Raw genomic sequence first — 21045 nt, forward strand, 5'->3', positions numbered from 1 at the left:
AGACCAAGGGGTTACACCCTTGGGGAACGGTTGACATTCTTGACAGGATCAGGATTAACATAGGGTTTACAATTGAAAAATTACCAGATACTTCTTGTTGCCCCCTCCTTAGACAGTGTATCAAGGCTCCATCACAGAATCTTCCAATTTATGACTTTTTCAAGGGGGTAATTTGGAGAGAATGAAAAGATCCAGATAAAATTTCCACTTCTTGCTTAATGTCCCAAGTCTGTCCCTTGGATCAGATAAACAAAATCATGCCGGAGTATATTTATGTAGATTCGCTGGTGGCAAGTCTTGTGGTGTGGATCTCAATGGCCGAAGAAAGCATTTCGAAAGATCAAACCGATAAGAAAATAGAATCATCACTAAAGACAGCCTATCCTGAATACTATCAAGCCACGCAGCTTATTCTTCCCATTCTCTCATTACGGACTTTAAAAGACTTGTCAGAGCAAATTTATGAGTGTACGAAATGCTGGGAAGGAAATGCTCATCTCTTCTTGAAGCCAGAGAACAACAAATAGAGTTTGTCTTGGATATCTCCTTTGAAGTTATGACTGAGGGTGCTGTAGTGGTAGCCAGGAGAAATTTATCTCAGAGGGAGTGGCGAACAGAGTCGGTCCAGAAATACATGGCTTTGAGGATTCCCTTTTTTTTCACAGTTCTTTTCTTTAATTTTTTTTTAGATTTATTTTGAGAGTTCGTGAACACATGTTACACAACAAAATACAATTCAGTCCAGATGCAAAATGCAAGATACGAAATCCAGCATACATAGATAAATAATGATCGCGGGTGCATCAGTAGCTACCAATAATATATAAAGAAAAAAGAAAGAAGAGAAAGGCAAGACTCTAATTAATTAATTAAAAGATAACCATTCTTGATTTTCGTATCTCCACACTCATAGTTCTAGATAAGGGAGAACTATACAGAGTATTGGCCCAGAGGAGGTTTAGCATACAGTACAAAAAAGCCTAAGGCTAAACAGTTGACATCACACTCGACTGAACCCTCATCCTTGCCGCCCTCCAAACGGCCACTGTTGCCCAGAGCCGTAGCCCCATCTCTCTTGTTTTTAAGCCCTTAAGTTCATATAAGGCTCCCTCAATGTTATGGATACCGAGGAGCCTACATAGCCACATTTAAAATGTTGGGGCCTCTATATCTTTCCAGGCGGCTGATATTAATATTCGGAGTACAGCTACTGCTATAAAAACTAGAGCTTCCTCCTTGATCCTTAGATTTAATTTAATATTGCAGCCAATAATCAGTAATGTTGGGGATAGATTTATTTTAACATCTAGTAGCCCCTCTAAAAAGGCCACGATCTCAGTTTTGATTAGCTCCAATTCTTTGGACTGGGTAAGAGTGGTCTGCTTAATTCAGACACTCTGTTCATCACCACCCCCTTTTCTGAATCGTTTTTGGCCACTATAGGTGTGGCAGGGTATGCTCAGACATGAGTCCCTTTCTCACTGCACCATCAGGATTCAAGCAAGCCGGGCCGAAGACGGCTGAAATGCCAGAAACCGGTCCCCGGTAGCTTGTCTCCTTTCTGGTAAAGAATTGGCTTGGTAGTTTAGTCTGCCCTGTTCCCATGATGCACTGGGCCAGGGACAGACTGATTTGCATATAGCCAGGTTCTGAGCTGGGATGGTGCAGTGAGATAAATAACGGTGATGGATCAAGCCCTGATCTTTGGACTGGGTAAGAGTGGTCTGCTTAATTCAGACACTCTGTTCATCACCACCCCCTTTTCTGAACCATTGATTTCAGGAGCGGTGTAAAATTATCTCTGATTATATTCCCTGGTTGTGAATTAAGTGTTATACAGAGGTACACCACCGAATTAACATACCTAGCATCCAGTTTAGTTATATTCTTGGAGCACAGAACTTGGGTCTTAGCCTCATTTAGTCGGTATCCTGAATGTTTCCCAAACAGACTTGTAATAGTCACTATTTCCCTCATAGCAGACTCCGGATCAGTCGTAATGACGGCTAGGTCATCAGCATATGCGAGCAATTTTGTTTGAAAGCCTTTTGTGACTACAGGTTTTATCGCCGTATTGGTCATTATTTGAGTTATTAATGGGTCAATATACAAGGCAAATAGAATAGGGGAACAAGGGCAGCCCTGCTGAGTCCCCCTCGTTATGCTAATTTTTTCTGAACTCCCCCCATCAACTGAATCCTAACTGTAGGAGTGGAATACATTGCCTGGATAGCCTGTCGGAACCTTGGTCCGAACCCCCTCTCCTCTAGCACCTTCCACAAAAATGACCACCTTACCCGGTCAAAGGCCTTTTCCGCATCAAGGAGGACCATTGCGGCCCCCTCCCCCACGGCAGCACAGATATCAAACACGGTAATCGCTCTTCTAATGTGATCCGTCGTACCTCTCCCCGGGATGAACCCGTGCTGCCAGGGTGAAACTAGGGCCCGATGATCCTCCCGATGCGGGTGGCCAAGATCTTAGCATACAGCTTATTGTCAGCATTTACTAGGGAAATAGGCCTATAGGAGCCTGGATTTTCTTTGGGTTTACCTTTTTTGTGAAATACCACAATGTTGGTACTCCGGTACTCCGGTATTTTGCCAGTATTCATAATCCCATTAAACAGATCTAGAAGAAGTGGGGATATTTCCTCCCGTAAGCATTTATATATTTCAAGTGGTAGCCCATCCGGGCCCACCGCCTTTCCTAATGCCAAACTTTGTAGACCTCCTATTACCTCATCCATGGTGATAACCTGTTCGAGAACGTCCCTCTCTCCCTGACCCAGTCTTACACCCGTACTTCCCCAGTTTGTAATTGGGGCATCTGTCACCACCTCCTCCTGGTATAGATCTTGATAATACCTTCTAAAGACCTCCAGAATCTCGGATGGTTCCTCGTATACTCTCCCCTGTTCTTCTATTTGCGTGATTATATTTTTTGACGTGACCTGTCTAATACGCAGCGCTAATGCCCTCCCAGCCTGTTCCCCTGTTTCGTATAGCCTGGTTCTCTGTGTATGATATTCTGCCGCTGATTTTTTGGCCAGTTGGTTCTGTAATCCCGCTTTAATAGTGTTGATCCTCTCGAGACTTTCCAGTCCTTGCCGCCCCTGATATATATCTCTTCGGTGTTGCCCTTCTGCCTCAGTCAATATATTCAGTAATTGCTCCCTTTCCAAATTAATCCTTTTCCACTGCCTCTTAGTATAGCTGATGGTCTCCCCCCTTAACCCTGCCTTATAACTGTCCCAAACGAGGGAGAGGTTGGAGGAGGAAAGATGGCGTCCGCGATGCGCGGCTGAGCGGCAGCGATCTTTAGCGGGGACATGGAGCCGTAACTATTCTGCCTCAGAGCGGACATACAGTAATTTATGTGAGAACAAATGATTACCTACCGGTTGACGCTGCCATCTCTCTTGCTTCAGAGGATCGCTACGTCTGGAGTTTCGGTTCGCCTGGAGTCGGAGTCGGGCAACGCGGAAGCAGTACGCGGAGTTCACAGAGTTAGTGGGCGGAGCGGACCCGGCGTGCTCACGGTCGTCCTCCGCAGCGGAGAGAAGCGGCGCTGCCGACCCGAGAGGACCGAGCGGGGCAAAGTGATCTGTTCCAGGGCCATACAGCGAGTGTGCAGGATGGCCCCAAAAGCTAATGCCGGTGGGAAGGCTGCAAATAAGAAAAACAATGCGGGCGAAATCGTGAGCGCCCCTGCAACAACTGATGGCAACTCCGGTCGGATTGTGGAGCCAGCGGGAAAAACGAAGGCTTTGACTCCAGTTCAATCTCAACCCCCGGCGAAGGAAACCAGGCTACCAGCGGTCAGGACCCGCCAAACCACCGCTAATACCACAAATATCAGCATAGCAGAGATGTTCACCCGCGGCGGTAAGGAGAAAGGGGAGAAAGCTCCTGAAATTGAGACTGAATTAGAGGCTGGCGCACCTGGGGGTGAGATCATGTTGGAGGTTCAAAACGACCTTGGTTGCAATGAAGTTGGTCCTATAGTCCAAAAAGGTATCAGTGGGTCGGATCCCACTGAACCCACTGCCATAGACTCAACCATGGCTCCGGTTGGGGGTGCCTCTGATATAACCTCAGATGTACCCCCAGATGAGAGTGACATTCAGGTAGATATTGATGCTGCTAACCCTGGCTCAGCAAATGTAACATTAATGGAACGCCTGGAGGGTACGGGAGGCAGTGTTCTTAAAGACTGTGATATAACCAAGGTCAATCCCGCTTTAATCAGTACATTAACCAATGGCATTATCTCTACTGAGGAGACGGCGGTAGCTAGCAACACTGAGAGTGAGAGGACCCCCAGTGAATGCTTCCACTCTGTGGCCGAAGAAGCAGACTGGTCTGAAGATGAGGTGGAGCACAGCACAGACATAGATGGAAGTAACCTAGAGTCAGACAGTGACCCGGAGGAGGACCTCCCCGCAACAGCTGTGAAACCAGGGACTTCCTTCAAAAAGAAGGGGTTGGCCTGGGACCATTCACCTACTATTCTGCTTCAAGGATCCCCTAATCAAGATCAGGACCATGAGTTCACCCAACGGTCAATATTAGAGGCAATTCACCAGGAAATAATCACGCATCGGGAGGAAACCAGGCAGGACAATCGTAAGTCCCAAGCAGCCATGAGGAAGATAAAGAGTGTTGTGAGGAAACTTTCAAAGGCCTGTGCGACGGTGGATGATAGAGTGTCGAACCTTGAAGAAAGAGTGGTCTCCACTGAGGCTGAATCTGCTGCTGCTACCAGTAAGGTGGAATCGTATGGGGCTCAAGCCCAGGACATACAGTGGAAGCTGGAGGACCTCGAAAATAGGCTCAGGAGAAATAACCTAAGGGTTTTGGGGATCCCGGAAGGCTCTGAGGGAGGGGATGTGAGAGCCTTTATTGTTAAATTGTTTGCACAAGCATTCCCTGAATTGGCTAGCTGGCGCTGGGAGTCAGAAATTCAGAGGGCACACAGAACCCCGTTCAGGATAAATCGAAACCCAAGGGAAGGAGACAAACCCAGGGCAATTTTGATATTTTTGGGGAACTTCATTTGCGCCTGGCCATAGCGGAAAAGGCTAGACCTGACGCTAAGAGGACAAGCGAGGGGCTATCATTTTTTGTTAGACCTGATTTCTGCCATGTTACGGTAGAAAGGCATTGGAGGTTACGCCAACTGATTAAGCCCTTCCAGGACAAGAAAACACAAGTCTACCTTATAAACCCGGCCCAGCTCAAAATAATCCACCATGGGAAGAAATTGTATTTCTCGTCAGAAATCAAGGCGCAGGAATTCTTGGACTCCATATAACTTCAGTTCGAATTGTTCTCTTTCGCGGTGGGTCTGGGTACGCGGATAGCTAGATATTAGGATGTACTTGAAGTTATTTACACATGAAGGGACATGATGCTAGAAGTTGTACATAGTGTAAGGCGGTGGTAATGGAAGGGAGTTCTTAAGGTCAAGGCAATGAATGGAATTGCTAAGTGTTTACCATCTGTTATTTTTTTTTTTTTTTTTTCGTTTTGCTATTGTAAACACGAACTCTGAGGCTAAGGCCATTAAGGCCAGTAAGCAGTATATTTTGAGTCCTCGCTGCGACGCTGCACCCATCACATGCACAGACCTAGTCTGAGCACCTCACAGAAGAGGGGTAGATTTGAGGAATATCTTAAAACAACAGGTATAGACATCCTTGGGTTACAAGAGACTCACTTGCCATGGAAGAAAAAGCACTGGCTTAAGTTAAAAGGGTTTGAGATTCTGTCATGCTCTTCTCAAACGTCTACCACAAGGGGGGTAGCTATCATCGGGAAGTTGGGCCTGGGAGGCGTTAAGCGCTGCAAGGCAGATGCCCTTGGCAGGTGGGCTGTATGTGAAATGAATCTGGGATTTACTGTATGTTCAATATATGGAGCCAATACGGACGATCCTGAGACCTTCGATCTTATAGAGAAGGAATTGATAGATTGGCCAGCCCCAATAGTAGTCTGTGGGGATCTCAACATATCAGCCGACTTCGCTAATAGCACCCCATATACTGGACGCAAGCCCCGGGTATATAGAACTATATCCTCGCTGCTGCAGTCACATGGGTTGAGAGATGTCTGGGGTAATAAAGAAGCAGGGGATACTGGGTTCACCTACTTCTCACACCCCTTTAACAAATACTTTAAACTAGACTACTTTTTCGTATCAGCTACTGAATTGAACAAGGTTAAAATCTCCAAACTCCCAATGATAATGTCCGATCATAACCCCCTGGTAATGACAATGGATGTCAATCGATCTATGAAGGGACCTAGACCCTGGACTTTTGATAGAAAACTACTAACCGACAGTGTCTACATAGAATATATTAAAAACTGGTCACAGGCCTTTTTCGATGCCAATAGATACAGTGCCTCTCGTAGTGTGGCTTTGAGGATTCCCTTCGGAGGTGTGAAGCTTTTGGTCTCGGAGTCGGGGAAAAAAGCTCTACAAGCTATTTAAGGAGAAGAAACATTCCTCACCCTTCCACCAACTTATTTCTTCTTCTACTAAATCATCTTCTCACAGGGAAGTTTGCGACCAACCATCTAGGAAATCTGCTAAGTATCCTTTCTTTTCCAGATGATCCAGTGGGAAATGTTGTAATGGGCAATAAGATCATAAGTACAAGACCTCTTTACCCCAAAGAACTCACCATTTCTGACTATCAGGAAAGAGGCCTGAAGAGGCGGGTTGGACTTCATATTCTTCATTTCAGAAAGGTTTGGGAAGTACCAACCTATGACAAATAGGTGAGACAAATAAAATCAGAAGGATACTGGATAGACTTCATCTCTTCTCCTCCGTCCACTGAAACCATAAATAAGCCATTTCCGGGGACTCTGGCCAAATGGTCTGCCTCAGAGGCAGAGATTCAAAAGCTGGTGCAGAAATGTCATTCAAAAAAGCATTATTCCTTCCAGTTTGGGTCTGTTCAGGTCCCGTGCACATACGTCTTATTAGATGATAAGATGATAAGATGAAAAGGGGGTTGTTAAAATACAGGAAGAAAGGAGATTTTGTGCGAGCCAATGCTGCCATTTTAACTTTGCCTCAAGACTAGGAAAGAGACCGATTTGGGCTCTATTACAGAGATATCGGGCAAAGTGCACTACCAAGGTGTCTTATGGTAGTGCAATTTGGGGATACATTGCCCACAAGGAATTACAAACAGTTGAAAATTGTTTTTTGAGCTGTCTTTTAAGTGTGCCTCAGGGAACTATAACGCTAGCAGTATACGAAGAGCTGGGTGTGGTTTACCTCTCTGACCTACTGGCTTTTCGCTCACTTTTCCTGTGGTTAAACATCTGGCTTAGTCAGGGTACTACTTTAAATACATTTTTCCTGAAGGTTTGTATGGCCCTTGACCACGCCCACCACATTCCTTGGCTTAACTATATCAAGAGATGTTTCTCAAGTTTAGGAAGAGCTGACTTATTTTCCAACCCAGAATCGGTGAACAGGAAGGATCTGGGGTGGGCAAAGGAGTCCCTTTTTTAGTCAGCGGATCTCAGATAGGGAAGGCAGGGAGCTAAGGAAGCCTAGTGTACGTAGATTTGTCATCTTGGAAACTGTTCAAACCACTAAGCCATATCCCCTGCGACCTCTAAGTGGTTCCGATCACTTTTTATTGACCAGGTTTTGTTTTCATCTCTTTTATCTCTTGTTGGTGCAGCCACATGGGTGTAGTAGGGGTCAGAGCCTAATGTCCTGTGGCTGCGACAATAAGTCTCCACAGGACATGCTCCACTTTACAATGTTCTGACGCTATTATGAGGTACCCCAGAAGGTTTTTATTATCCCCTTTTTAAATAAGTTTAAGTTCAGGCAGGTTCATTCTGCTTTTCCTTTTTTACAAATGTTATCTGGCACTACTGGTTTTATGTCCTTATTTTTTTTTAATCTGCAGTCAGTCTACAAGCCAGTTGCAAATAACCGTCTGACGTATACAAGGAATGGATGAGTTGTGTCCCTGGATGTATTGTTACCCTGCACTTAGTCTTTGAATGGTCTTTTTTTTTGTAAACATAAATTATACATTCACCTTATTTATATCTTATTTTTATGTACAACACGATGTTATTTGGAAGACTCGTTTTTTGATAGACTATTTTGTATATTCTGTTTCATTTGCCTTTTATGGTTTTTATGCAAAAAATCGAAGAAACTGAGTTCATTTATTGATTGATTGCTGCAGAAATAAAACCTTGCTCTGATTACCTTGTTGTAAAGGGGAAACGGAGTTTACTCCAGGGTGTTCCTTCTTCCCAAACTTTCTGGGAACTTCTGAATGGTTACAGACCTTCTAACAAATAGATCAAAAAGATGCCCTTAAAAATGGAGACTCTTCAAAGGATCATACCTTTGAATTGAAAGAAAGCATAACCTCATAATGGTGGATCTCATGGACGCGTATCTCCATATATTCATATGGAAAAGACATTGGAAGTCTTTGAGGTTCCCCACTCCAAATAACCCTTACAATTTCCAGGTTCTGCCGTTTGGCATAAAGTCCACACCCTGAGACTTCACCGAAATGATGACTCCTCTGGTGGCCAACCTACATCTAATGTAGTGGGATGTATTTTCCTACCTGGATGACTGGCTACTACAATCAGACTCAGGGAAGAAGCCTTAAGTGGCTGGCGGTTAATGAAGGAATCCCTGGAACTCCAAGGACTATTTATAAACTTCAGGAAGTGCAAACTACTCTCAACATGACATAATTTTCATCGGAGCCTCCTTCAGAACCTGCCTAGAGATTAATTTTACTCCAGAAATTAAGATCTTCTTTGTAACATCTGCTGGCACAGAAACTCACAACAGCCTGCGCTTGGCTACAGGTACAGGTATACCTGTTCTAAGTTCCATGGGCCAGACTCCATCTCAGGCCTCTTCTGCCCATCTTCTCAAATATTTGAAACCTACCTTGTTGGACTGGCATTCTGTTCCAGTGTTTCTAGGAATACTTCAACAACTACAGTGGTGGTTGAATCCTCTTTCACTCTCAGGAAGGTTACCCCATCATCTCCCCTTGGAGATAACAATGGATTTCAGCAGGAAGGGTTGGGTGCTGTTTGCTTATCAATGACAATCCAAGGCTGGTGATCTGCTCTAGACAAATTTAGGTCATAGAAATGGAGAAAGTTATTGGCTATTTACAAAGCTTTGCACCATTTCCAGAACTTGATATTAAACCTTCCTTTTCTCATCAGAATAGACAATACTTTTGCCATAACTTACATAAATAGACGGGGCATGGAGTTGTGCCCTCTCAACCTCCGAGCACAACAGATTGTGGGTTGGGCAGAGTTGCTTCTACCGTCCCTGCGAGCCAGTCATATCAAGGAAATGGACAACTCTACTGCAGCTCAGCAGAATCTTTCCAACCGCTCAATCCCTCCCTCTGTCTTCTCAGGTGCTCTCCCAAATTCGTCTTCAGTTTGGGGAACCTGTACTAGACCTATTCACTTAATGAGAGGACATGCAACTACAGAGGTTCTTCTCTTGTTTCACTGTACCAGAAGCGATGAGAGTGGGTGTTCCCACTCTACCCTTACCCCCTCAAATGATCTATGCTTTCCCACCTCTCATTTTACAGGTTCTTCTAAAAATCCAGGCAGAAGCTGATGAGGTTGTCATAGTCCTTCTGTTCTGGCCGTACTGATCATGGTTTCCTCTGCTGAAATCAATTATTGGCAGTGCCATTCTGGAGAATACCTCGGTCTCCATTTCCTCTCCACAACCAGACGTGTTTTCCTCTTGCCAAACTGTCTCTCATGGTTTGGAAGTTGAGAGGTTAGACTTTCTAAGCAGGGGTATTCTGGAGCATATATATCCCTGGTGTCACAGGATTATCTACGCCTGCCAACTCTTTAAGGCCTATTCTAAGCGCGGAGGTGTCTTTCCGAGGTGATAGTGCCGACTCTTTAAGGCCTATTCTAAGCGTGGAGGTGTCTTTCCGAGGTGATAGTGTCGACTCTTTTCTCTTTCTCACTTCAATTCTTATTAGATGGATTTAAGAAGGATCTAGCAGTGTCCATCTTAAGATCCCAATCAACCTCTTCTATGCTTTCCATGAACTTTGGGGAGGTTTCAGTAAAGATACTCAATTGATTCAATTACTGTTGAAGAGTTTGTCCAATTAAAAATCCCTCTGTTCCTATATGTGATCTGCCCCTACTCCCAAGGATGCTATAAATGGTTACCTTTGAACCTTTTCACAGTTTGGATCTTAATTATTTTACTTATCTAATTGCTTTTCTTCTGGCCAATTCATCTCCCAGAAGAGGCCTCAAAAAATCTACTCGCCCGCTTGCTATGGCGAGCCATATTTTATCAGGGCAGCTATTTTTCGAGTTTACTGCCCAGTGCTGGTGAGAAAGCTCTTCAAAATATAAAGCACCATTGTTTGTAATTCTCAAGTGTGATGGAATCTCTGATTTTAGTAGGATTAAAACAAATCACTTTACTTGGTGAATTGAAAATGATAAATATTTGCTGAAACTTGATTTCCATACATTATCATTTGTATGCTATATAGTAATATAACTAAAACTGCATATCAGTGGGAAAGTATGTGGCCCTTTCAATGGCAAATGTGTTGTACGTAAATGACAGTGTACTACCACATAATGCTTCAGTATATTTTTTATTCAAACATTCCTGCACTCGCCCCGATGGCAATGCTATTAGTGAACTAAGAGGCAAGTGAGGGGGTCATGTGCACCTTATAAGAAGGGTAGATATACCAGAGCAAAAGTTTAGCATACTAAATACAACAAAAGAGTTTTCTGTACAGCAGACATGCTGAACTCACATATTTGAAGGTATGTAATAATGAATAAAAAGGCAACTCTGTGAAATAATATATACGCATAGGATCACAGTTTAAGACCAGCCTATGGGTCAAGCTTATTACAGTTAGGTCAAGTAGATTATTCAAGCCACTAGACCTACAAGTCTGGTAACATTTGTATAATGTTCGAGGCCTGCAACACAATTAGTGAATTGGGAGCTGTGCTTTGTAACCCTTCTTTTCTTTCCATCTTAGAGAATGTGTGGTTTTGATACCTAACCTTGCCTTTACATTTAAAATGTCATCTTCTTTTCAAAGAGAGCTGGACATTTTCCTTCCATCTTTCCTTTCCTCTCCTACTTCTGCAGAAGAACTAAACTTCACCTCTTCAATGCCAAATGGGCTCAGACCATCCACTTGGATCGAACTAAGATCTTCAGGACATCTCAAAATCTGCTCATGACATTTGGAGGCTCCAATCAGAGAGTCAATGGTTCCAATGTGACTATTAGATGGATTTGTTGAACCATTTCATTGCTTATTCCATCTCTGGAGATTCTTTGCCTGAGGGCATCCAGGGACGTTCTTCCCTGGATGTACCCTTGACAGAGATATGTAGGGCAGCAAACTGGGCTTCAACTAATACCTTTGTCAAACATTACATAATTCAGATTGTTAAACAGGAGGATCATTTCTTTGGTAAAGCTGTTTTAAGTGCTGTTGTTTCTTCACATTCTTAGATTTTTATGAGCACAAATTAAAGGCTGTAGTATTGATTAGTGTTGTCTCTTGTATTAGTTTCTATTTCAAGGCCTGTGGGCTTTGGTATACTCAAATGTACTGACTGAGCCGAGGACGGGAGGGACAGAGGGATAATACCCAGTTACTTACCGTAATCTTCATTATCCTTGACAGCGTGAGTCAGGCTGGTCTTCAGTTTGGGCTTCTTATTACAGGAAGTGACATAGGATAAATGTAGGAAAGTAGGATTCTTCGAGTAGGTTAACCTTAAGTTTTGCCTAGTGTCAGTGTGTTTTTGACCTCGTTTTCTGTGATCCTGCTAATCAGGACCCCAGTCACTGTACTTGTTCCTTAAATTTGACAGTGGTAAGTACTTTGTTACCTTCCCATTTGGCTACTGGTGAACCCTTCTAAGTCCCTAGTATATAGTACTGAGGTACCCAGGGCATAAGTACAGCAGAAGTCAACCCTGGGCTGCAGCATGTATTGTGCCACCCAGGGGAGTCCACTAAAACTTCAAGCCTTCGGCATCATCTGTCTTTGTGTTTCATACAGATTCTCAAGTGATGGAGTCACTTCCCTGCATCTGCAGGCACCACAACGAAGCCGACCGGTCTGCTGCTCCTGTCATCCTACAGACTTCCCGAGGCCCAGCAACACAGATGGTGGTTCTGCAGCTCCCTAGAGACCTGACCTGTCTTCACAGCAATTTTGAGAACAGTATTCCTCATCGGGCAGCTGGGACCAAACCCCTGTGCACCATGTCAAATTGCTGTTGTCAAGGCTTGTTGGCTCTGCACTCCCGAGATCTTCGAGCTACAAGAAGTTCCAGCCTCCAGCACCTCACTTCTTGAAGAACTGAGCCCTTCCTGCATTTCCTGCATTGTGGGCCTCCGCCTTTGGAAATCTGCTTGAAGTATTCTGGCGACCCCTGTGCCTCCTGCAAGTGGGTCCTCTCGAGGGACTTTCTTTGCTTCAGTGGGCTGCACTGCTTGCTCTGGGCCTGCTCTGACTCTCCTGTACTTGGTGAGTCCCTTGGACCTTGCTGGTCCCAACGTTTGCTCCTTTTCATCTTCCACAGCAGTTATGGCTACTAAGACTTGTTGGTGCTCCCACCAGACGCAACCACCTAGACATCGACATCTGACGTGGACCAGCTCGTGCATAGCTCCTGGTCTTTCTCCGTGTTGCCTGGTCCTCACAGTTGCAGCAACAAGGTCATCGTCATCTCTTCAGAACCTCCAGACATTTTTGGGCATTGTGCTTCCTGGTCATCTTCAAGTGGCATAGACTCTGTCCCCTCTGCTTGCTGATTCTTCACTTCTAGAATCCACCCTTGGATTCCACAGGACTCCTTCACAGACTTCTCCAGAGGCATCTTCATCAAAGTCGCTCATTGTTGTCTACGGCAGGTTCCGACGTCACTTCACCCCTATGCACCGTCTTCCCTGGTACAGCTAACCTGGTTCCCGGGGCATCCATGGGTGAGGAGGCTCTCCAATATTCCTTCTTCCAAAGGGTTTCTTTGGGGTCATCTGGGAAGGATCCTTCTTCTTTAGAATTGCAACCACAACTTCTCCATTGACTTCTGTTGAGCACGCAACTGTGTTTCCATTCTGCACACAGCCTCCGAGGTGTTCCTGGGTACTTACCTTTGGTGGTTTCTCATTTCCCCAGCTCCTCTGAGTCTTCTGGTCAAAGTCCCATTCTCCTGGGCAGTTTGCATTCCACTTTCTCAGTATATAGTTTGGTCTCCCCCTGGAGACCACTGTATTTTGTGCTGTTTAACTGATTGTTTTTAAAGTATTCTTTTATTCTTTTATGTGCTATTGATATCTCTGGGTAGGAGATATACCAATGAGTTGGTGATTGTGTTGTGAATAGATAGATTTATTTTTACATATGTACTGTTTTGCTCTTTTTCATCTAACCTACACTGTTGATAAAAGTTGGCAAAGCAAGCTGCTTTACACTCATTCAGGATAAGCCTGAAGGCTGTTCTACCCAGCTACTGATGTCAGAGCTTTTTATGGCTACCAAATAAGCATGGGCGGAAAATCCGTTTCGCTCGCGGATTTTGCGGATTTTCGGGAAATTCGCAATCCGCGAGATTCGCGAATCTCCCGCAAAATCCGCAAATCCGCGAGCAGCGGATGTTGCTCGCACTGCTCGCACTGTTCGCGTGAGTTCGCGGCTTCCCAGTACAACTTCGCGCCCTGCGAATAAGTGCTAAATTGCAGAAATACGATCTTAGCAAAACTGAAACTACTTACCAGGTTCAAAAGTTCAGGCTCATCATTAGTAGCCATTTCCTGTAGTGCTTCCTGAGGGGGCCCTCCAGAGTTCAGTTGCCAGTTGCAACTATTATGTGACCCTGCTCTGAACCTCAGAATAGTTACACATATGCCACAAAGGTCCTGAATTACAGCTAAGGGAGACAAGCAGGAGCCAGGCTGGAAGTTAAAATCCATTAATCAGCCCCTAATTCATTATTGTCAGTTGGGGCAGGGCAGGTGTTGTAACTAATTTTGCAACAATGAAAGCACTTAGCAAGTGCAAAAGATCACTAATCAGGGCGCACTAAGGAAGCAGGTGCCAGCTAAAAAAATATTCTGTGACACATTAATCAGCCCCAAATTAATTCAGGTCACTTGAGGCAGGGAAGGTGTGCTTTGCTTTGCCGAAAATAATGTACACTGGACAACCAGAGGGTGTGGTGATGAAACAGAGGGTGGCATGGGTGGGCCAGAGGGTGGCATGAGTAGTCAGAGAGTGGCAGTGGTGACAGAGAGTGGCAGTGATGAAGAAGAGTGTCCCAAACAGGCTGGACACGTAGAAACAACAAGTTCGCAAAACTTGCGACCCGACAGGTAAGTTCGCAAATTGCGAAATTGTAAAAACCCTCGCGAACTGGCAGAAACACGGGCGAACACAAAAAAAAAAATCCGCAAATTCGCGGGAATTCGCGGATTTTGCGGAATGCGAGTTCGCAAATCCGCAAAATTCGCGAACGCGAGATTCGCAAAATTCGCCCATGCTTACTACCAAAGACCACTAAAATCACCATAAGGGTTGCCTGGATTAGTGCAAGGTGCATCACTTGAATACATGTGCACCATTTATAAAGCCAGCCTCCTACAGTAAGTAACCCTTAAACACCTAGGGGTGGGTGGGTCCTATCTTACTTTCAGTTTTTTTCTCCTGCGATGAGTGGCACCACCCTCTTCAAAGTTTTAAAGGAAGGGTCCCCCCATTAAATAACACTGTGAGTGAGTGTGCACAATATATATACAATCTATATACAAAGTCCCTATTATGCCCATAATCCATGTAGCCGGTATGGATGAAACACATCAAGAAACTCTGAGCATTTGGAAAGCATATGTCAAACTGTAGGACACTCTAAATATACTTTTGGCATAAGACTGCTCATAAAAATTGAACATTAGGCACATTAAACAAGCAAAAGCAACTGTTTTAAACTCAGCCTTCCCCCTGAACTCCCCCCTCCCAACCTTACCCTAACCCCTGTACCCCCCCCACCCACCCTCCCCCCCAAAAAATGAGCAATCAGGAAAACCCTGAATGATGGAGCCTATTGTGACACCGCGCCACCCATCCCTTGTCATGTAGAATGATCCCATGTTTGGCATATGGCCTGTATTAAGACATCAGGAAGGAAGGAAGAAAAACCTTGATATAAAACGAGACAGAATAAGGGGAAAGGGAATAGAGGGAGCAAGAAAAAAAACCAGATTCAGCGTAGCCCTTATCCTGAGTCTTTTTGTTCGAATAGTTCTTTGCTAAGCGTAGACCAGATGGATTTCTTGGGCCTATCTTGTTATTAAGATAATTTTCAGAGATGACAGATATCTAACCAGGGAAAATTGACTACGATCATACTAAGCCAAAATTTGCATTAATTTGCCACTTTCCTGCCTTGAGTCCAGTGAGAAACTCTTCAGCCTTGACTTCTGAAGTGAAGATTCGTGAAGCGCCTTTCAACGTGACCTTTAACTTAGCGGGGTTCATGAGGAAGACCTGTGCTCCCAGTTGCTGAAATGCAGCAATTAATTGACGAAGGTGCCATCTTCGCTCCACGGTGATATGGCAGAAGTCAGGTTTGACGAACAAGGATTCCCCCTCAAAGCATTTCTGAGAGTACTGTCTGGCTTGGTCGAAGATTAGCTGTCTTAATAAGAAGTTCCGGAAGAAAACCAAGAAGGCTTGTGGCTTTGTGGATTCATTGGTGTTGCCAGACTACTTGTTTTGTGTAAAGGGGAAGCGATGGGCTCGTTGGACTTCATGTTCCCAACACCACTCAGTCAGTTTGGGAAAAGCCCCCTTAGGAGTTATATGATGTAGCGCCGAGGATCTTCCCCCTCTACTCCCTCGGGAATCCCATTAAGGCAGAGGTTGATTCGGCGTTGCCTATTTTCCTGTTCTTCCAACTTCCACAGGACATCCGTCATGCGATCACCCTGGGAAGTACATTGGCTTTTAAGCAGCATGACATCCGATTCGAGGCTTTCAGTATGCCCTTCCAACATTGTCACTCTCTCACAGATATCAGAACAAGTTTTGTTAAGTTTTCGAAGACCCCCTTGAAGTTTTTTTGGCAGCCCATTTGGCCTGTTTGCTGTCTACCCGGGCTTCTTCCTTAAATTGCTTAATTGAAGTCAGTTTAGCGGCCAAAGAGGGTTTATCAGACTGGTCTTGTGGGACGCAGGTCATCTTAACGGGTTCATCACTGTGGGAAAAAAGAGAGTTGAGACCCAGAATAGTCCCATTTAAGATGATCTTTCTTATCTTTCCTCTGCTTTTAGCCCTGTGGCATTTCTGTTTTCAAACCCTGTTTTTCCCTTTAGAGGCATTACTAAAGCTGGATTCAGAGAGGTCGCTGTCGCTAGATGAGGAAGAGCTTGCTTCCGCTGGGGAGTTCGAACCATCTGAGACCGAGAAAAAGTGTTCCCCCAAAGGATCTGGAGAGCCTGGATTTTGTAACCCTTGTGTGCTGATATTTTTTACATCAAGGGCATCGGTGGGCGAGGGGCCCCAGATATCGTGATCCTGGGGAGCGCTTGCAGCTGGAATCAAGCTAGAGTCAGCACCAGTTAGCAGATCTGTCTCCGCGGGGGGAGCTGAGACTTCCAAATTGATATTAAAGGTAGCTTTATCAGCTATCAGAGGCCCTTGAGTTTGAGCTATCAGGCCGGGATCTAAGCCGAGTATGCTGGGTAAAGGAAGAGGAGGCTGTGACTCTACTTGGTTGTAAGGGAGCTTGACCGGGCTGGTCGAGGCTAATTTTGTTAAATTACTCTCTCTGTTGGGGAAAACATCCTTAACAACGAAGATTGTACAACGACTTACCTGAACAACGAAGCCGGAACCACGACTTACAAAAACCACGAATTTCTTTAAGCATGACTTCCCTAAACCACGAGTCTCTCCACTACACTCTGCACCTGTAAAAAATCACTCCAAAGAATTAAGGGATAAAAGGGGGGGTGGAGGGTCTCCCCCCACAAAAAAATGATAAATAAAAAAAAAAAGAGATAACGGTATGCGTTGTAAAAGAATAATAAGATAATACATTTAGATCCATTTTTTTAAAAAGAAAGGTTCACGCAAGAAGTATTATAATTACAATAGTGCCATCTAATGGGAAAAAACGAGATATAACATTTCGTGGTTAAGGAAGTCGTGCTAAAAAAAGGTAGTGGTTAAGATAAATCGTGGTTAGGCAATCGTCGTTAAGGAAGTCGTGGTTCCGGTAGTAGTTGTTTAAACATACAACCCTCTGTTGGAGTTGTTTGTGGGTCTTGTCCCGCTGCCAGGACCTGAGTTAGTCCCCATTCCCACTAAAGAGAACAATTTTGCAACTGAGGGTTGGGGGTCTCCCACCAGCAGGTTTGTTTGAATTTTTTTTAGGGCCCGTGGTCTCTCGCTTGGTTTTGGGAGTGGGTTCCTCTTCCAAAGGAAGGGGCACTGCAATTGGGGGACCAGAGCTGGAATTGGATGGTAGTTTTCCTTTTACCCCCCCGGACCCTGCGAGAAGTTATGCTCCACTCACCAGTTGGAGAGTCTGTGGTTAGCGTGATGAAGTCCTGTGAGTCTCGTGAGGGACAGCGGCGAATCACCAGAGAAAAAAAACAAGCAGTAAGAAGGCCAAGCAGGAAACCAGGACCGCTCCAGCTGCTCCGGTGCCCCAGGAAGACAAGCAGCACGGTCCGAGCTCCGGGGTTTGAGGAAAGTGCCCGCGCTTTGAAATGCTTGCTTCCCGAGCCGCGTCCCGGAGCTGTTGGGTTTCTCCGCGTTCTCGAAGTTGTCCGCGGTCACGGTGCTCTTTGCTGTTGAGGGGAAGCTTCACAGATGTACCCAGAGCGGCAATCCAGCGCAGACTGCTCCCACCAGAGCAGTGTCTCAAGGTCAGGCTGTATTGTCGACGGCCGAGTGGTCTCGTGATGCAGGTGGCAGTGAGAAAGGGAATCACACAGAAGCCATCTTGCTCAAGTGGCACCATCCTCAAAAGTAATGACTTTGCCGAGGACTCCAGAGGCTAAGTCAAAAAAAGCCAAAAAATTAACTTTATTTGGTTTGTCATAACCATAAAGCATATAAATCACAATTTATTACATAAAGCGATTAAAAGCGAAGCGTGTTTCAAGTCCATTTAAAATATTTACAACTTTCTGAAAAAAAGGGGGTAGTTTTCTTTCCCTATGCCTTTAGTCTTTCCCGGCTTTGGTGAGTAAATTTTCTACTATTATCATGAATGTTACCCCCCGACATGTTAAAATATTTGATGAGGCGCCCATTCAATTTGTTACAGCATGTCTACATGTGCGAATGTTTAAGTCAGTAAAGACGGATTTCAACAAGGTCCTCCTTTCTACTTTTACTGATGTACAAACGCACAGTAGGTGACTTAACGACTCTGTGTGATACTCACATAAACGACATGCCTTTAATTGCAGTTTGTTTTTCCAGGAGGGGACCAAGTCCTTTGAGTTGTGATCACCAAATCTAAATGCCATAAACCTCCTTTTTAATGACAGACGGAAGTGTGCTACTAGGTAGGGTTGTGGTTTTAAACTTAGATATGAATTTATTACGACCCATGCATGGCGACGTTTCGCTAATCTCCTTTTGTCTTCCACAAATGATAATACCTTTTCCCTGTTGTTACAGACTTTGTTGAATGAGGATCTTTCCAGCTTGCAGTTCCATGCTTCTTTCAACTCTAGTTCCTCCAGGGCGATTTGCAAGTGATCACCCCAGGTGTTTGGGTTTCTTTGCTCATATTGTAATTTTATTTCAATCCAGCATAGACTGTTCAGAGTTCCAATTTCTGCTGCTCTGAGTTTCCAGCCTAATTTTACCAAGATTGCTTTCCTTTGGAATTCTTGGTTCTGGAGCCCAAATTCCAAGCGTATTTGTGCAGGCGAGGAACCCTTAAAAAGATTGAATACTGATTTATAAACCTTGATTTGTAGTTTGTTTAAAATCTTGGTTTCTTGGCCATGCCATGTTTCCAATCCATACGATAAGCTTGGGAGCATTTGTGCTGCCATTATTTTCAGGAGGTGTCCATAAGAAGGGCATTCCAATTTCTTGTACAGTTGTTTGTAGGCAAAGGTTAATGACTGAGCTTTTGCTGTGATCTCCCTTTTCTGTTCCACCCGGGACAGAGTTCTTTCCAGTTTAATGCCCAAGTATTTATAAGCGCTTATTTCCTCTATTTGTGAGGACTTTGCGTACCATTTGTTTTTTCTTGACCTCGGGCCCACCAGTCTTACCACCTTTGTTTTTGATTTATTTAATTCCAGGCCTTGTGCATCCAGGTAGTCTGTTAGTTTATTTATGGTCCTTTGCAGCCCTATCGGGTTTGGCTCACCACCACGATATCATCTGCATATTGCAGAAATTGGATAGGCTAATTTTCCAGTTTTGGTGGGTGTCCGTTTACTTGTTGCAGGTAATTATTTAGATCTGCCAAGTATAGGTTAAATAGACATGGTGAGAGTACGCAGCCTTGTTTTAATCCGTTTGTAATATTTATTTTTGACGATACTCTTCTTCCGTCTCCTAACTTCACAGTAGCCCATGTTTCCCTGTATAATGATGTTATTGCATCAATCAGTGGTTGTGGGAGTCCCCAATCTTTCAGTTTCATCCACAGGCGGTCGCGTGGCACCCTATTGAAAGCAGGTTTCAGGTCGATGTAACATGCCAATAGTACTCCCTTTTTCTTTTCTGCTTTTTCCATCAAGATCGTTAATGCTGATAGGTTTGAGATGGTACCCATGCCTTGTCTAAAGCCCGTTTGGAATTTTGGGATGATGTTGTTATCCTCTGTCCACTCTTGCAGGTGTCGTAGGATACACGATGCAAAAAGTTTGGCCTCTACATCGATGAGGGCGATTAGCCTGTATTTACCGGGTTCTATTCTACTGCCGTTATTTTAGATTGGATGAAAGAGATTACCGCTCCAAGACCGTGGCATCTTGTTGTCACAAAATAATTGATTGAAAAGGGGTGTGATGTATTTGGCCAAGACATCCGGATCTCGTTTAAGCAGGGCGTTTGGTAGTCCATTTGGTCCTGCTGCGCCTACGGCTTTTAGTTTTTTTATTAGAAATTTTGTATATTTCACTGTTGTTAATGATGTCTGATCGTTTGCTTCCCTGCTGGTTCGGTCTTTCACTCCCTCTATTTTACAACCGAAGCCCTCTGGGTCTTGAGCCGTTCCTATTACTTTGTCTATGCTTTCTTCTTCACACATTTGTGGTCCTGCTTTCGGGTTGTACAATTTGTCTATATAATCCAGCCACGTTGTTTCGTTTATTCCTTCATTGCGTGTGGTTCCATTTCCTTTCATTAACTTATTGATTAAACCCCAAAATTCCCTGCTGTTTGGTAGTTTGCTTGCCCACAGCAGGTCTTCCCATATCTTTTCTGTGTGTTTCCTTTTTTCCACTCTGTACTCTTCCTTGTATTCTTTTCTCAATTTTTGGATCTTACCATTGTCGCTGACAGTTCCTTTTCTGAGTGCCCCCACTTTTTGTCTTATCTCCTTAGCGATGTTTCTTTTTTTGTTTCGTAACTGAATTGTATACCACTGCTCTTTATTTGCCCCATGCGTGCCATTGCTTCCTAGTTTTAATGGAAATTTGTCCAGTAGGGTCGTGCTTAACTTTTCCCAGTCTTTTACTGATGGGTGCACTCCTGACTCCTCGACATTCTCTATATGTTTTTTCACCATGTCCATTATCTCATCAACTATTATTCCTCTCCATTTGAGTTTCTTTAAGTTATAGGTTTCGGGTAATCTGACTAGCGATGCTACCCCCTCTCTTTGTAGAATGTTCAGGTGTAGGACCGTTTCTTAGGGGAAATGATCGCTCTCAGGTCTTGTTATGATACGGAATTGGTCGACCTGGGGTGCCAGGTCTTTACTGATTACTGTA

The sequence above is a fragment of the Lissotriton vulgaris genome, chromosome 3_1 (genome assembly GCF_964263255.1).
Source record: "Lissotriton vulgaris chromosome 3_1, aLisVul1.2, whole genome shotgun sequence".
NCBI lineage: Eukaryota > Metazoa > Chordata > Amphibia > Caudata > Salamandridae > Lissotriton > Lissotriton vulgaris.